This window comes from Anomaloglossus baeobatrachus, chromosome 2, assembly GCF_048569485.1.
Source record: "Anomaloglossus baeobatrachus isolate aAnoBae1 chromosome 2, aAnoBae1.hap1, whole genome shotgun sequence".
Classification (NCBI taxonomy): Eukaryota; Metazoa; Chordata; class Amphibia; order Anura; family Aromobatidae; genus Anomaloglossus; species Anomaloglossus baeobatrachus.
In genome coordinates this window covers 766,731,723-766,746,338 of record NC_134354.1, presented here as the reverse complement: position 1 = coordinate 766,746,338, position 14,616 = coordinate 766,731,723, and the positions used below count along the sequence as shown (strand labels likewise).

Below are 14,616 nucleotides of genomic sequence, written 5' to 3'. Positions count from 1 at the left end.
GTACTATGTAATATGGTACTGGGCAATTAATGCAAACAATACATGCTTTTCACTAATGATATATGACGTGAAGAGCATTATGGATTTAGGATTAGTGTTGAGCGGACCCGGATCCGCAAAATCCGGATCCGCACGGTTTGAGTGCCCGATCCGAGTCCGACCAGTACCCGGGATTCGGGGTGCACGATCCGGGTCTCTCTCTCCCTCTCCCTCTCCCCCTCCCCCCCCTCTCTCTCCTCTCCCTCTCCCCTCTCCCCCTCCCCCTCCACCTCCCCCTCCCCCCCCTCTCTCTCTCTCCCTCTCCCTCTCTCCTCTCCCCTCCCCCTCTCTCTCTCTCTCTCTCTCTCTCTCCCACCCCCCCCATCCCGGATCCGGCTGCCCATTGATTTTCATAGTCACGATTGCAGATCAGATCCGGACTTCAGCGACAACCCGATCCGGATCCGCCGGGCCCGGATTATGACCGGCGATCCGCTCAACTCTACTTAGGATGCTATTTTTTATCTTAAGTTCAAAATCCCTGGTGGTCCAGAGTAATGAATGGGTTATTTATAAATGATGTTACCCATGGTCTATTGTAGCAAAGGCATTAATTGTAAGAAACCTGAGGATTTAAGGCAATGGTGGGTTTACTTTTATGTTTCCTGGTGGTCTATGCTATTGTGAATGGTGGATCCTGTCTTATCTACTGTATATAGAGCTGTTATCGGTCATTGTACAGGAAGGGGAGGAGGTGAGCTGTACCATTACCTATTGTGAATGGTGGATCCTGTCTTATCTACTGTATATAGAGGTGTTATTATTCATTGTACAGGAGGAGGAGGTGAGCTGTGACATCACCTATTGTGAATGGTGGATCCTGTGTTATCTACAGTATATACAAGTGTTATCAGTTATTGTACAGGAGGATGAGGTGAGCTGTGACATCATCTATTGTGTATGGTGGATCCCGTGTTATCTACTGTATATAGAGGTGTTATTATTGATTGTACAGGAAGAGGAGGTGAGCTATGACATCACCTATTGTGAATGGTGGTTACTGTGTTATCCACTGTATATAGAGGTGTTATCAGTCATTGTACAGAAGGGGAGGAGGTGAGTTGTGACTTACTGTGAATGGTGGATCCTGTGTTATCTGCTGTGTATAGATGTGTTATTAGTCATTGTACAGGAGAGGGAGGAGGTGAGCTGTGACATCACCTATTGTGTATGGTGGATCCTGTGTTATCTACTGAATATAGAGGTGTTATCAGTTATTATACAGGTTGAGGAGGTGAGCTGTGACATCAGCTATTGTAAATGGTGGATCCTGTGTTATCTGCTTTATATAGAGGTTTTATCACACATTGAACAGAAGGGGAGGAGAAAGCTGCTAAAAATGACTGTCAAAGGACGGGTGTTAATTGTACCAAAAGAGCTTTTGGAAAAAGTCACTGTCAGGGCAGGTGAAGTTTTTGGGTTTTTTTCACAAGGAGAGACATAATGACGGTCAGGGCAGGCAACAGACAAGTAAATGTGGTTAGGAAACAAGTCTAGTCAATGCCAAGAGATGGAGAAAAAGTAAACGTCTTCACCCGGAATAGAAACCTAATGGACCTTATTGCTCAGACCCAGAGAAATGGGAGGAGGTTTTAAATAAATTCCAGGGTGATGGAGTACAACAGATATTTAGCACTTGGAGAAACCAAGGAAAAAAATTGTGAAAACATACCCTGCTGTAACTAAATAAAAGCATAGTGCATGTAAACATAGGGTACTTAGTAAACACTGTTTTTGATCAAAAAAAGCATAAAGCTATCCCACCAATGCCAAGGTGTACCCAGTTGGGAGAGTACCTACACTCTCTAATATTAAAACCTTACCATGGGTCTAAAATAGGCCTCAATGTGGCTAAGGGCTGAGAGCGACCGGGTCCCAACAGGACACACACAGTCAGGGGGATTCACAGAATGAAATGTCCAGCTCGCTGAGAAGGGGGCCACTCCCTGTTTGTACTGAATACAAAAAAAATAAATATAGATATTTAGCACTTGTAGCCTAGTCAGGGGCCAAAGTTGCAAGTGTGTCTTACAGAGGTGTAGTGTGATGCAGAGGAACATTGGTGGCTACGAAGAAGACAGGAGTGATAGACAGATGGAGACCAGTTGTGGTCAAGAGGAGACCAATTGTGGCCAAGAGGAGGCCAAACGAGGCATGAAGGTGGCCAAGAAGGAAATAGTAGAGGCCTGGAAGAAACCAACCAGGTCCAAAAGGATACTAGTGGTAGACAGGAGAAAATCAGAGGAGATCGATGGTGGTAAAAAAGGAGAAAAGTGTTAGCCAGAGGAAGACCAGTGGTTGCCAGGAAGATGAGAGCAATGATAGAAAGCTGGTAACCACTGATGACCATGATGGGACCGGTGGTGGCCATGATGAGACTTTAGTGGCCAAGATGAGATCAGTGGTGACATGGAGAAGACCAATAGTGGCCAAGAGTAGACCAATTGTGGCCAGGAAGATGAGAGCAGTGATAGCTGGTTACCAGTGATAGCCATGTTGAGAACAATGGTGACCATGATGGGACCGGTGGTGGCCGTGATGAAACATTAGTGGCCAAGATGAGATCAGTGGTGACATGGAGAAGACAAATAGTGACCAAGGGTGTACCAGTGGTGACCAGGAAGATGAGAGCAGTGATAGACAGCTGGTTACCAGTGATGGCCATGATGAGAGCAGTGGTGTCCATGATGAGACATTAGTGACCAAGATGAGACCAGTGGTGACATGGAGAAGACCAATAGTTGCTAAGAGTGAACCAATGGTGGCCAGGAAGATGAGACCAGTGATAGACAGCTGGTTACCAGTGATGGCCATGTTGAGAGCAATGGTGGCCATAATGAGACATTAGAGGCCAAGATGAGATCAGTGGTGACATGGAGAAGACCAATAGTGACCAAGAGTGGATCAATGGTGACCAGGAAGATGAGAGCAGTGATAGACAGCTAGTAACCAGTGATGGCCATAGTGAGACTAGGGGTGGCCATAATGAGACATTCGTGGCCAATATGAGACCAGTGGTGACACGGAGAAGACCGATAGTGGCCAAGACTGAACCAATGGTGGCAAGGAAGATGAGAGCAGTGATAGACAGCTGGTTACAAGTGATGGCCATGATGAGAGCAATGGTGGCCATAATGAGACATTAGAGGCCAAGATGAGATCAGTGGTGACATGGAGAAGACCAAGAGTGGATCACTGGTGACCAGGAAGATGAAAACAGTGATAGACAGCTAGTAACCAGTGATGGCCATAATGAGACTAGGGGTGACCATAATGAGACATTCGTGGCCAATATGAGACCAGTGGTGACATGGAGAAGACCGATAGTGGCCAAGACTGAACCAATGGTGGCCAGGAAGATGAGAGCAGTGATAAACAGCTGGTTACAAGTGATGGCCATGATGAGAGCAATGGTGGCCATAATGAGACATTAGAGGCCAAGATGAGATCAGTGGTGACATGGAGAAGACCAAGAGTGGATCAATGGTGACCAGGAAGATGAAAACAGTGATAGACAGCTAGTAACCAGTGATGGCCATAATGAGACTAGGGGGGACCATAATGAGACATTTGTGGCCAATATGAGACCAGTGGTGGCCATAATGAGACATTTGTGGCCAATATGAGACCAGTGGTGACATGGAGAAGACCAATAGTGGCCAAGAGTGAACCAATGGTGGCCAGGAAGATGAGAGCAGTGATAAACAGCTGGTTACCAGTGATGGCCATGATGAGAGCAGTGGTGGCCATAATGAGACATTTGTGGCCAATATGAGAGCAGTGGTGATATGGTGGAGACTAATGGTGGCCAAGAGTGGATCAGTGGTGGCATGGCGGTGACTAATGGTGGCCAAGAGATGACCAGTCGTGGCCTGGAGAAGACCAATATAGCCTAGGAGGGGACTAGAAGTGGCATTGGGCAGCAGAAGATGGCAAGACGGTCGAATGTGACCGGGGCAATGTCTTGATGTGAGCAGATAATGTAGATTGGGGCAGCCTTTCGTAGCGCAGAGCATTTAACGAGAGGGAATAATGATACAGTTCAGTCTCATGCTGTAAGAAGAGAAGCAGAAAGGAGCGAGACGTCTCGAACTGGAACTTTTCCCCCGCCCTGCCCTTTGCGCTCCACTTTACCAAAGTTTCCACACCCCGTCCAGAATAATCGCTATATATTACCCACCGAGCCTCGCTCTTATCTCTTCTTTACATTTGAATAAGATCTCCTTAGGTATCTCCATTCCAGACACGAAATTAGAAAAAAGAGGCGACAGTGAAGAAATATCGTAAATGGAGGAGTATTGAATCTGATAATAACGGCATTATCAGATTGGCACCATGTGGGTGTCCGTCATCCCACATTATCACTCAGGAATGACATTGAGTGTTCTGCTATTGTGTGCACATCCAGCCTCTCTCTTGCTTACACTTGGTTAACCCTGAGAGCCGCATGCAAAAACCCGGCGGATTGAAAAGCGGAATCTGCAAAATTCATTGCACATTTCAATCATCTAAAGACTAAGAGATTGCATATTAAAGGTCCCGCTAACTTGGAAATGTCAAGTAAATATTCATTGCGTGTGGTACCTGCCAGACAGATCTCCTTACAGGGCCTTCCGGGGCAATGGCAATGCCAAAAAGAAACTTTTTGAAAATATGCTCACTATTGCAAATCTCTTTGCACCCCAAGTCATCATCTCCAACTATCACCGGCCTTGAGTAGTAATAGTCTTATCATATGGGAGACAGGGACCTTTTTTCCTCCACCCTTTTAGGAGCCATGGTTCGGGTATGACTTCAACCCTTGCACCTACCATAGTTTTGCCCCAATGTTACTCTTTCTACATCATATTTCAATGTACATGAAGGATCATTAAGGTACCTAAAGAATTGCTGTATGATACCAAATCACAGCTAGAGATCGCTTTGCAGGGCTTAGGTCCATCAGTTAGGTCTTTAGGTTTTTGGACGTCAGATTCACTACAAAACAACTGCTGCATTCCCAGCCTTGGCTTTTATACTGGCTATGATAGCACCTCCTGATTTGCAGGACTCAGGTACATCGGCCAGATGAGTAGGTTTTTGGACGTCAGATTCACTACAAACCAACTGCTGCATTCCCATCCTTGGCTTTTATACTGGCTATGATAGCACCTAATGATTTGTGGAGCTCAGGACCATCAGCCAGGTCAGTAGGTTCTTGGATGTCAGATTCACTATAAAAATAACTGCTGCATTCCCAGCCTTAGCTTTTATATTGGCTATATTAGCACCTCCTGATTTGCAGGGCTCGGGTCCATCAACCAGGTCAGTAGGTTTTTGGATGTCAGATTCACTACAAAACAACTGCTGCATTCCTAGCCTTGGCTTTTATACTGTCTATGATGGCACCTTCTTATTTATGTGGATCAGTTCCATCAGCCAGGTCAGTAGATTTTTCAACGTCAAATTCACTACAGCACAGCTGCTGCATTCCTAGCCTTGGCTTTTATTCTGGCTATGATAGCACATAATGATTTTTGGAGTTCAGGTCCATCAGCTAGGTCAGCAGGTTTTTTGACGTCAGATTCACTACAAAACAACTGCTGCATTCCCAGCCTTGGCTTTTATACTGTATATCATGGCACCTTCTTATTTATGTGGATCAGTTCCATCAGCCAGGTCAGTAGGTTTTTCAACGTCAAATTCACTACAGCACAGCTGCTGCATTCCCAGCCTTGGCTTTTATTCTGGCTATGATAGCACATAATGATTTGTGGAGTTCAGGTCCATCAGCCAGGTCAGCAGGTTTTTTTGACGTCAGATTCACTACAAAACAACTGCTGCATTCCCAACCTTGGCTTTTATACTGGCTATGATGGCACTTCCTGATTTGCGGGGCTCAGGTCCATCGGCCAGGTCTGTAGGTTTTTCGACGTCAGAACAACTGCTGCATTCCTAGCCTTGTCTTTTATACTGACTACAATAGCACTTCCTGATTTGTGGGATTCAGGTACATCAGCCAGGTCAGTAGGTTTTTGGACATCAGATTCACTATAAAACAACTGCTGCATTCCCAGCCTTGGCTTTTATACTGGCTATGATAGCACCTCCTGATTTGTGAGGCTCAGGTCCATCGGCCAGTAGGTTTTTGGACGTCAAGGTGCCCTACCTTCCAAGATCCCCGATGTGTCTTTTGATTGGCTGGACTGACCCTCTGTCATCTGTTTGTCATACTACAATGATGATGCCGCCACAGCCCCACAAATTGATTCGCCCATCTCTATTCACAACAATAACCTTTTCTTTTTAAACTCTTCTCAAACTTTTTTCTTTTTAAAACTACAAACTAAAAGGGGTCTTCCTTTATGAACATGTTTCTAAAGAGTGTAGCGCCCACCTTGGGAAAGTATAGAGGATGAGGTCTCCCATCCCATACAAGTGTAGAAACACTAAAGATGGCCTCTATGCTTCTGATAAAAAAAAAAACAACATCCCCCTGTCTCTAGATAAGTAAAAATCCCAGCATTTTTGGATTGGCTCAAATCTTATCTTATACCCTTTTATGACTCACTGATGGGTGAAGATGATTCAGTTTATGCAAGAATTCCTCTAGCTTGCTGTTCTAAGCCAATTGAGTGGATGATCTAATATAAAAAGGGTCTTTTTTTTTCGGCCATCCATTTTTTTGTTTCATTTTTTAAAAAAAAATGCCATAGATGAACCTGTGGGTGGAACCTGTTTCCAAGAGCTTAATTTCCCTACACTGCCTCCGCAGGAGAAATGAAGTATTGCACGATTCTTAAAGAAATTAGCTATCTTTTTTGGGAAATGCATGTGTGGCGCCCTGGCCTTGCCAGGTCGTCACAGATAACATACAAACACCCCCCCACCCCCATTAGACAGGGACACCAGCCAAACACAAAATCCTTGTTGCCTCCCTCCAGTGTCTGATGTCCACACCAGGTGGGGCGGAGCCAAGCGGTTGGCCTCACCCACCGAGGAGTTCACAGGCCTGGAGGCGGGAAAAGTGACAGTTTTAGTGTTGGAGTTTGAAGTGAGAGGAGCAAGCACTTGGGTGTCTGGGTTTATGGCCCAGGCACTGACAGCAAGGTTGGCAGACGGTGGTGGCCGTCTGCAGGAGTGGTGGAGCAACGCGGAACCGTAGGACCGGGGTCAGGCGACGGTACCAACCAGGGAGCCAGTACACACAGGCAGGGCCATCAGACCCCGACCAGACTTGGAGCCGACGACAATAGTCAGATCCGAATGTGACTGGAACCCCAGGGGTTTCACAACAGCAAAAGTCCCGATTGAAGGCAACAGCCCACACCGTGAGGGTATACAGCTACCGCCTAAGGCTAGAGACCCAAGGGCCAGCGCCTGCGGGCAGACGGGCTCCTCCGGTACCCATACACTGGGGAGCGGACTGCCGTTGCGAATCCATAGTAGTCAGAAGGAGAACATCAAGGTGCAGGGAAAGACAACCACCATCACCTGTCCGGGGAGAGACACTGCAGCCGGCTGCGGGACCCGTCCATCCAGCCGTTTGGTTTACCGAGGACTCTGTACCTTTCTTGCTGAGTGAGTACACCCGTGCCATCCGGCACCGTGCCGCGCTGTCCCTGCAACCCTGCACCTCACCAAACCTGCCTCCCCGTCACAACATCACCGGGCCCCGGGACCACCGACCCCTACCCACAGAGTGGGAAAACAACATCCCAGCTGCTCCTTACCATCACTCCCGGGATCCCCGTCATCAGCAGCGGTGGTGCCCATCTTCACCATGACCCGTGGGTGGCGTCACGGACTAAATCCCCCAAACCAACCACCCCTTTCACTCACGGGCGAGGAGCGCCGCTCGAGTCCCCGGATCCGGCCCACCGCTCGAGCCACCGAGCAGCAGCAGCCGCAGCAGCGCCGGACCCGAGCGTTAGCGAGAGCGCAGCAGCGACGGCGTCCTCCCCACCCGCGACACATGGATATGCCACATCATCCAGAGTGAAAGATTGAGGGTCTCTTGGTTTGTTGCCAGACCCTATATTTGGCTTCGGTTGCCCATGAAGGGTACTTAGAGACACCATTAGGACAAGACAATTGTACCGCCCCCGTGTCAGCAGACGGAACAGCTGCTCGGATCCGGATCCGCGGTGGCTCGAGGGGTCTCCGGCCACTCAAAACAAAAAAAGGGGGTATTTACAGGGGAGTGGTATGTGTAAAGTTCGTGATGCCACCCTCGGTGTGTGGTAAGGCGCAGTACCACCTCTGCCGCTGGGACCACCCGGTGGCGATGGGATGGCAGCCAGGTGTTTAACCTCTCCGTGGGTAGGGAGAATGCCCCGGGGCTCGGTGATGGTGGAGAAGGGATACTGTTGGGGAGGTAAGGGGCACTGCGTACTCACTCAGTCCAATAATGCTGACACCGACAACTTGTAAACCAAAGTTCTGAGCACCGAGCAGGGAGGGAGCATGCCTGGATCCCGTGCCCGTTGGTGTTGCTTGTTAGCCTGTGACCTCTTCCTTGGCACCTTCCTACTGATTGGCCCCTGTAGTGTAGAACTAGTCGGGTCCCGCTCACCCGTATGGCTAACGGAGTGAGCTTGCTCTCAGGGTTCACGCTTGGGATTTTCTGGACTGTGCATTGGGAAAGTCTTATCCCCCTCGTTGCGCTAGTACCCCGATTTTGGAGCGGGTGGAGAACGAATCTTGAAGGCTCCGTCCTCCTCGGGTGAATTACCAGGACGCTTGAAGCTACTTCCCGGCCTAGAGTCCACGTACCCCGTCGTGCCCTGGCCCCTGCCCGGAGATGGCACAAGGCTGCTGGATGCCCTCCTCGGCAGTTCTGTGCCCCTTGTCACGATCCCCTGCGACTGGGGTTCCAGCTCCTACTAGGCCCTGACCAACGTCTGCCACCTAGTATTCTCAAGGAGCCTAGCTCCTAACCTCCTCCAACCGTCCTGTGACCTCTCCTCACGAGAGTCACCACTCAACTGACTGCTCCTGACACCCCTGACTCTCCCAAACCAACCCCCCAAGTGGGCGGCCCTATTCCCTTCAGGCCGTCCACTGGTGTGTCTGGTGAGTGTGGTGCAGAGTGTTTCTAGGATTTTTGATTGGCTTGTTCTTAGCAACACCAAAGGCCAGGGACCCGTAACCAAGGAGGATGCGGATACTGTGCAGAAGGGAAGATTGCACAATACCCTGTGACGACCTGATAGGCCAGGGCGTCACACAATTTCTAAGGATGAAATCATGAAAAGAATGAATATATTTCCTCGTACACTCTCTACGGACGCGGCTATTTTAGGCCTAGCGAGCAATGACCTTGAGCATTCTCGAAGTGGAAATCCAATGTTATGTGGGTCTACAGATCCCCATAGATTTCATAGGCGTGCAGTGGCATTCCGATTTGTGGTTTCCCGTAGATCTTCCTGTCCTCGGCTGCATCACGTTGGGCTTTTGTATGTGAGCACTGATAGGAAAATGAAGGGATGTATGTTGCGTTTGAGCTCTTGTTATGTCAGTCTGCCGTCTTGTGTCTCCGCAGATGTCAGAGAACAGACAAAGCTGGAGGCTTAATGATGGTTTTACTGTCGAGAGAGGATGAAGATGACTTTATGTGTGTGTTATACTTGTCTCTGTGGGATCGAACGAGTACCAATCCGTGGGCAAGGTGGTGACGATCAGCACAACCTCCGATCAGGACTGCAGGGTTTAAGGTGTTACATAAACAGTTAAACACACAGCTCATTTGTAGCGCCCCCAAAGCCATCAGGGAGCTACAAGGTACTGCATCCCTCACCATGGTGCCGGGCCTACCCCCATAGGGACCCAGAAGACCAGTGCCGGTAACACACAAAAAACTCACAACAGGCCCTGTTTTTCCCCAGCATTGCCCATAGAATAATACCAGGCTTGGGTTGGACCAATGGATGGCCACCTAGAGGTGGAGCCAATCCAGTCCAATAGTTAACCAGGTGGGAGGGGCAGACAGAGGCCAGTCAAAGAGACGGAGTTGGACAGTGACGGTGAACGGGAGCAGACGGACTAGCAGGAGTGAACAGTGACTTGGGAGCCCAGGAGAGTAGTTGCCAGTGGAGTACTCCTGGAACTACGCACCAACGGGGTTCAGGACCCTAGGACAGGCAGAAGCTCCAGGCAGGCCTGATAACACATGCACAGTGAGGGAACCATCAAGGACCTCACTGACCTTGAAGTTCGGGACTCAGTAGCAAAGGGAGAACCGGGGACAAGACCAGAGACATCAACCCCACAGGGTTCACGCTACAGTCATACGAACTGCAGTGGAAGACCACCAGACTGGGACCCTCAGCTGCTCTACGCCACGGGACCAACAAACCAGAGGTAGGTGCAGGGGAAGAAGGTACCAGATTACTAAACATGCACTGGGACTAAGGGGACCTGAAGGTGAAACCAGCCAGCCTCGGGTGACCAGTTACGACCAGAAAGTGAATAAAGAACCAGTTGCACTGAACCCTTGTGTGGCCTACCTTCTTCTGACACCCGTCACATCACCTACCCTCTGGGGCCCGGCCCTGCTTGTGGAGGGTCTAACATTCAGGCTGCCACCAACACCAGCCCCAGTAGTGAACATTGTGCAGCAGCGGCTCCATACACATAGCCGCAACACCGCAAGTGGCGTCACGTGTGACTATTATTCTAATCCCCTGTAAATATCCCCCTTTTCAAAAAACACCCAGGGCATGGGACCGGGCCACCGAGGTGACATTCCACAGTTATACCCCACCCGGGACCGAGTACCCCATAACCCTGGGCGACACACATTTATTAAGTTTTTTAAGCACTGAATGCCTGAAAAGAAAAAAAAAACAAGATCTGTCAACAACAACTTGTTGATGGCCTCCAGGATAGTTTTTCTCGTACTTTGGCCCCTTGACACTAAACCAACTGCCCATTCTACCATTAAAGGAGTTGTCCAGGCATATCATGGAAGTCTTCAGTCATTCGGTGAATCCTCACATCTTGCACAGGTCACACTGTAGGGATTCTCCAGTGCCAGTGGTGAGACCGTGCAGTGATGTGAACACATGTACACTCCCGACCATGTTCCTACTAGAAGTGTGCGGCTTCACTCCATTCACCTGTATTGAGCGAGGCTGCAGACGTCTAGAGAGACTACAGACTTTCGTGAAAACCTGGATAACCAGTTTTATATGGAATCGGCCCCTCTGCACATGTAATGGCTCCTGCTCTTCTACAAGGTTTTGGAGGCATGTGTGGGAAATTTAGTTCCTTCATCCAGAAGAGCATTTGTGAGGTCAGAACCTGATGTTGGGTGAGGCTGGACTCCATTTTTGGATTTGGCTGAGGTCTGCGACCTGTGTGGCCAGTTTATACTGATAAGTTCAAACAGGGGCCATTACTACAGGTAATGAGTGGAGGACAGAGGAGGAGCCTCTTAAAGGAGAAGTTACATCTGTGAGGGCCACAAATCTTGTATGTTTTTAGATGACTAAATTCTTATTTTCCACTATAATTCGCAAATAAAATCTTCCCGGATCAGACGCGGTGATTTTCTGGATTTGTTTTCTCATTGTGTCTCTCATAGTTGTGGTCACCTGTGATGTCAATTACAAGGCCGAGCTCAACCTCATCTTTTTAAGTGGGAGAACTTGCACAATTGGTGGAAGACTAAATACTTTTCTTCCCCACTGTACACAGTTACTACCACTACAAGCAGTTGGCTTTACCAGGCCTCAGCGGCGCCGGCTGCTGGGCAGCTCCAGCTCCGCTACATTCAGGAAACCTCGTCCTCCCCCAGCATCACCGCTCAGCACATACAAAACACATCTGACATAAAACTCAGTAGCAGTGTGGTGTTTGGGGGGGGGACGGGGGACTGCACCCCCTCCTACAACTGCACACAGATTTCAAGGCATTGTTTCCATATTTGTGATCTGAGTGTGTGTAATTGACTGAAAATATGCTTAGGATTGCTTTTGAAGTTCTAAATAAAGGCATAGGAAAAATAAAGATCTGTCAACAGCAGCTTGTTGACAGCTTCCATTTAGGTACTATTGCCTCAATCTATTTTCATGATTCTGGTGCATTTTCTTTCGATCGCACTCAGACCAATGTTAGTGTGGCGCCCCTGAGGCTTCAGTCGCCGCAGAGTATTGCACCCAAATTTGGGTGTAGTGTTAAACCCGGATCCTGAGGAGGTGAGTCCTGGTTTAACCACTTACACACTCAAATACACACCAGGTTGTCCTGTTCCCACTGGGGACTGGGCTAGGGTAGGGTAATAAAGGGGTCGCCAACAGAGTGGCATTTACAGGATGCCCTCATACATGGACCCCAGTCCCACTAGCTTAGGACCTGGGAGGGGGGAGATGCAGCCAGCAGGGGGAGTCAGAAGCCAACCCCACAGTTAGCGAGTTCTCCAGCAGGAGAGCAGCGGAGCAGATGTGTCTCATCCGGTGGAAAGGAGAAGAAGTTCACACGATTGCCATGGGGAGAGTAAATCTGCTCCCCTCGGAACCGACGCCACGCAGGGTGGCAGGACCTTAGGGAAGATCATACTTCACGTTGGTTTACCAGACTCTGCCTGGACGGGGAAAGTTTCAATCTTTCCTGACCACACAGCGCCCGACGGCACAGTGCCAGAGAGGATCCGGGGTCTCGCATCAAGCCGGACCCCACATCGGAACCACGGCACCTGTATATAGGGACAAGAGTACATCTTGTGAAACCTAGGGTCCCCTCGTAGCTTCAAGCCAGGGGATCCACAGACATGCGTTACGAGGAGGAAACTCACCGAACACTAAAACGGACTGATCTCTTAAGGGATTCAGGTTCGATGGAGCCCATCATAGCAAGTGACCGGTATTACCTGGGTGAGTGGCACCGTACAAAAGTGAGTAAACAACCTGGAACTACAGCCATAGACTCTGACTCTTTATTACCTGGCACTGTTGCTCTGCGCCGCCATTACTACTCCCCTCACCATCCTCCCCGGGGCCTGCTCTACTTGTGGAGAGCGATACCATCCATAGCTGCTACCACCATCCGCCCCGGAGGACAGCGACAGCAGCGGCGGCCCATTCCCTGGCCGCATACCACAGGTGGCGTCTCCAATACCCCCAACATCTCTCCCTTGACATCTTCTGTACGCCTCGGGGCAATAGAGCCAGGCTAGGCCGCCAGTGACCACGACAGTCGACAACCCGGCAACGAGTAGGTTAACCCCCGCCTGCCCCGTGGGACACTACATTAATCTATGGGGCCGCTCACATGTCATATTTTTCCTGGGACGGTGTCCAAGGAAAAAAAAAAATTGCTGCATGTCCTAATTTGATCTGGTATTTGGATCGCACTTGGCAATGCAAGTCAATGAGTGAGTGGAAATCATCGGACCGCACTCTGATTTCTGCAAACTCATAGGGGTACTTTGCACGCTGCGACATCGCTAGCCGATGCTAGCGATGCCGAGCGCGATAGTACCCGCCCCCGTCGCACATGCGATATCTTGTGGTAGCTGCCGTAGTGAATATTATCGCTACGGCAGCTTCACACGCACTTACCTGCCCTGCGACGTCGCTCTGGCCGGCGACCCGCCTCCTTCCTAAGGGGGCGGGTCGTGCGGCGTCACAGCGACGTCACACGGCAGGCGGCCAATAGAAGCGGAGGGGCGGAGATGAGCGGGACGTAAACATCCCGCCCACCTCCTTCCTTCCGCATAGCCGGTGCAGGCAGGTAAGGAGATGTTTTTCGCTCCTGCGGCTTCATACACAGCGATGTCTGCTGCCACAGGAACGAGGAACAACATCATATCTCCTATTGGTGCGACATTATGAAAATGTCCGACACTACACAGATCACCGATTTACGATGCTTTTGCGATCATTTATAGGCGCATCTAGGCTTTACACGTTGCGATGTCGTTACCGGCGCCGGATGTGCGTCACTTTCGATTTGACCCCGACAATATTGCAGTAGCGATGTCGCAGCGTGCAAAGTACCCCATAGAATGGAGAAGATGGAGAACGTCTATTGTCCATCTTCTCCTCCCAGTGTTCTTAGACTTTGATCGGAGTGTCATCAGCATAATCGGCCCATTCTCTGGGATGAGACGATCTGCAGCCGTCTGCCCTAAAGCTGTGCAGATTCTCACCACTACATGTACAGAGACCCCCCTGTGCTGGGGCCCGGCTCTCCAGGGGCCCCTATAGCAAATGTGTTTTTCTGTTTCCTGTAGTAATGTTCGCCTGAATTATTTTCCAATTTCCAAAGTTCCAAATGGCTCATTAGAGAATTAAATGAGAAAGAAAACTTAACTAAGGAAACGTAGAGCACGAGCTCCGGGTCCATTATGCGGTGCCTCGGTCTTTCCTTTTCATATGCGCATCCAAAAAATGTCATATTTTAGCTAAAGTGCTGCGCTAATGATCTCATCTGATTATTCCCTTAAGAGTTGGAAAACCGGAGATTTCATTAGAGCCTGAACTACAAAATGATCCATGTATATATACATATACCGACAATGCGTGTATCGCCAGATGAGTGTTACCTATGGCCTGTGTGATGGGATAATGGAGCCATTTAGTGAACCAGCATGAA

At 49.4% G+C, this 14,616-nt stretch overlaps 1 long non-coding RNA gene across 1 annotated transcript in view; it reads left to right on the top strand.

Moving 5' to 3' along the window:
• Nucleotides 1–14,616, top strand: part of LOC142290707 (uncharacterized) — a 497,599-nt gene that overhangs the window by 316,550 nt on the left and 166,433 nt on the right. The window lies entirely within an intron of this gene.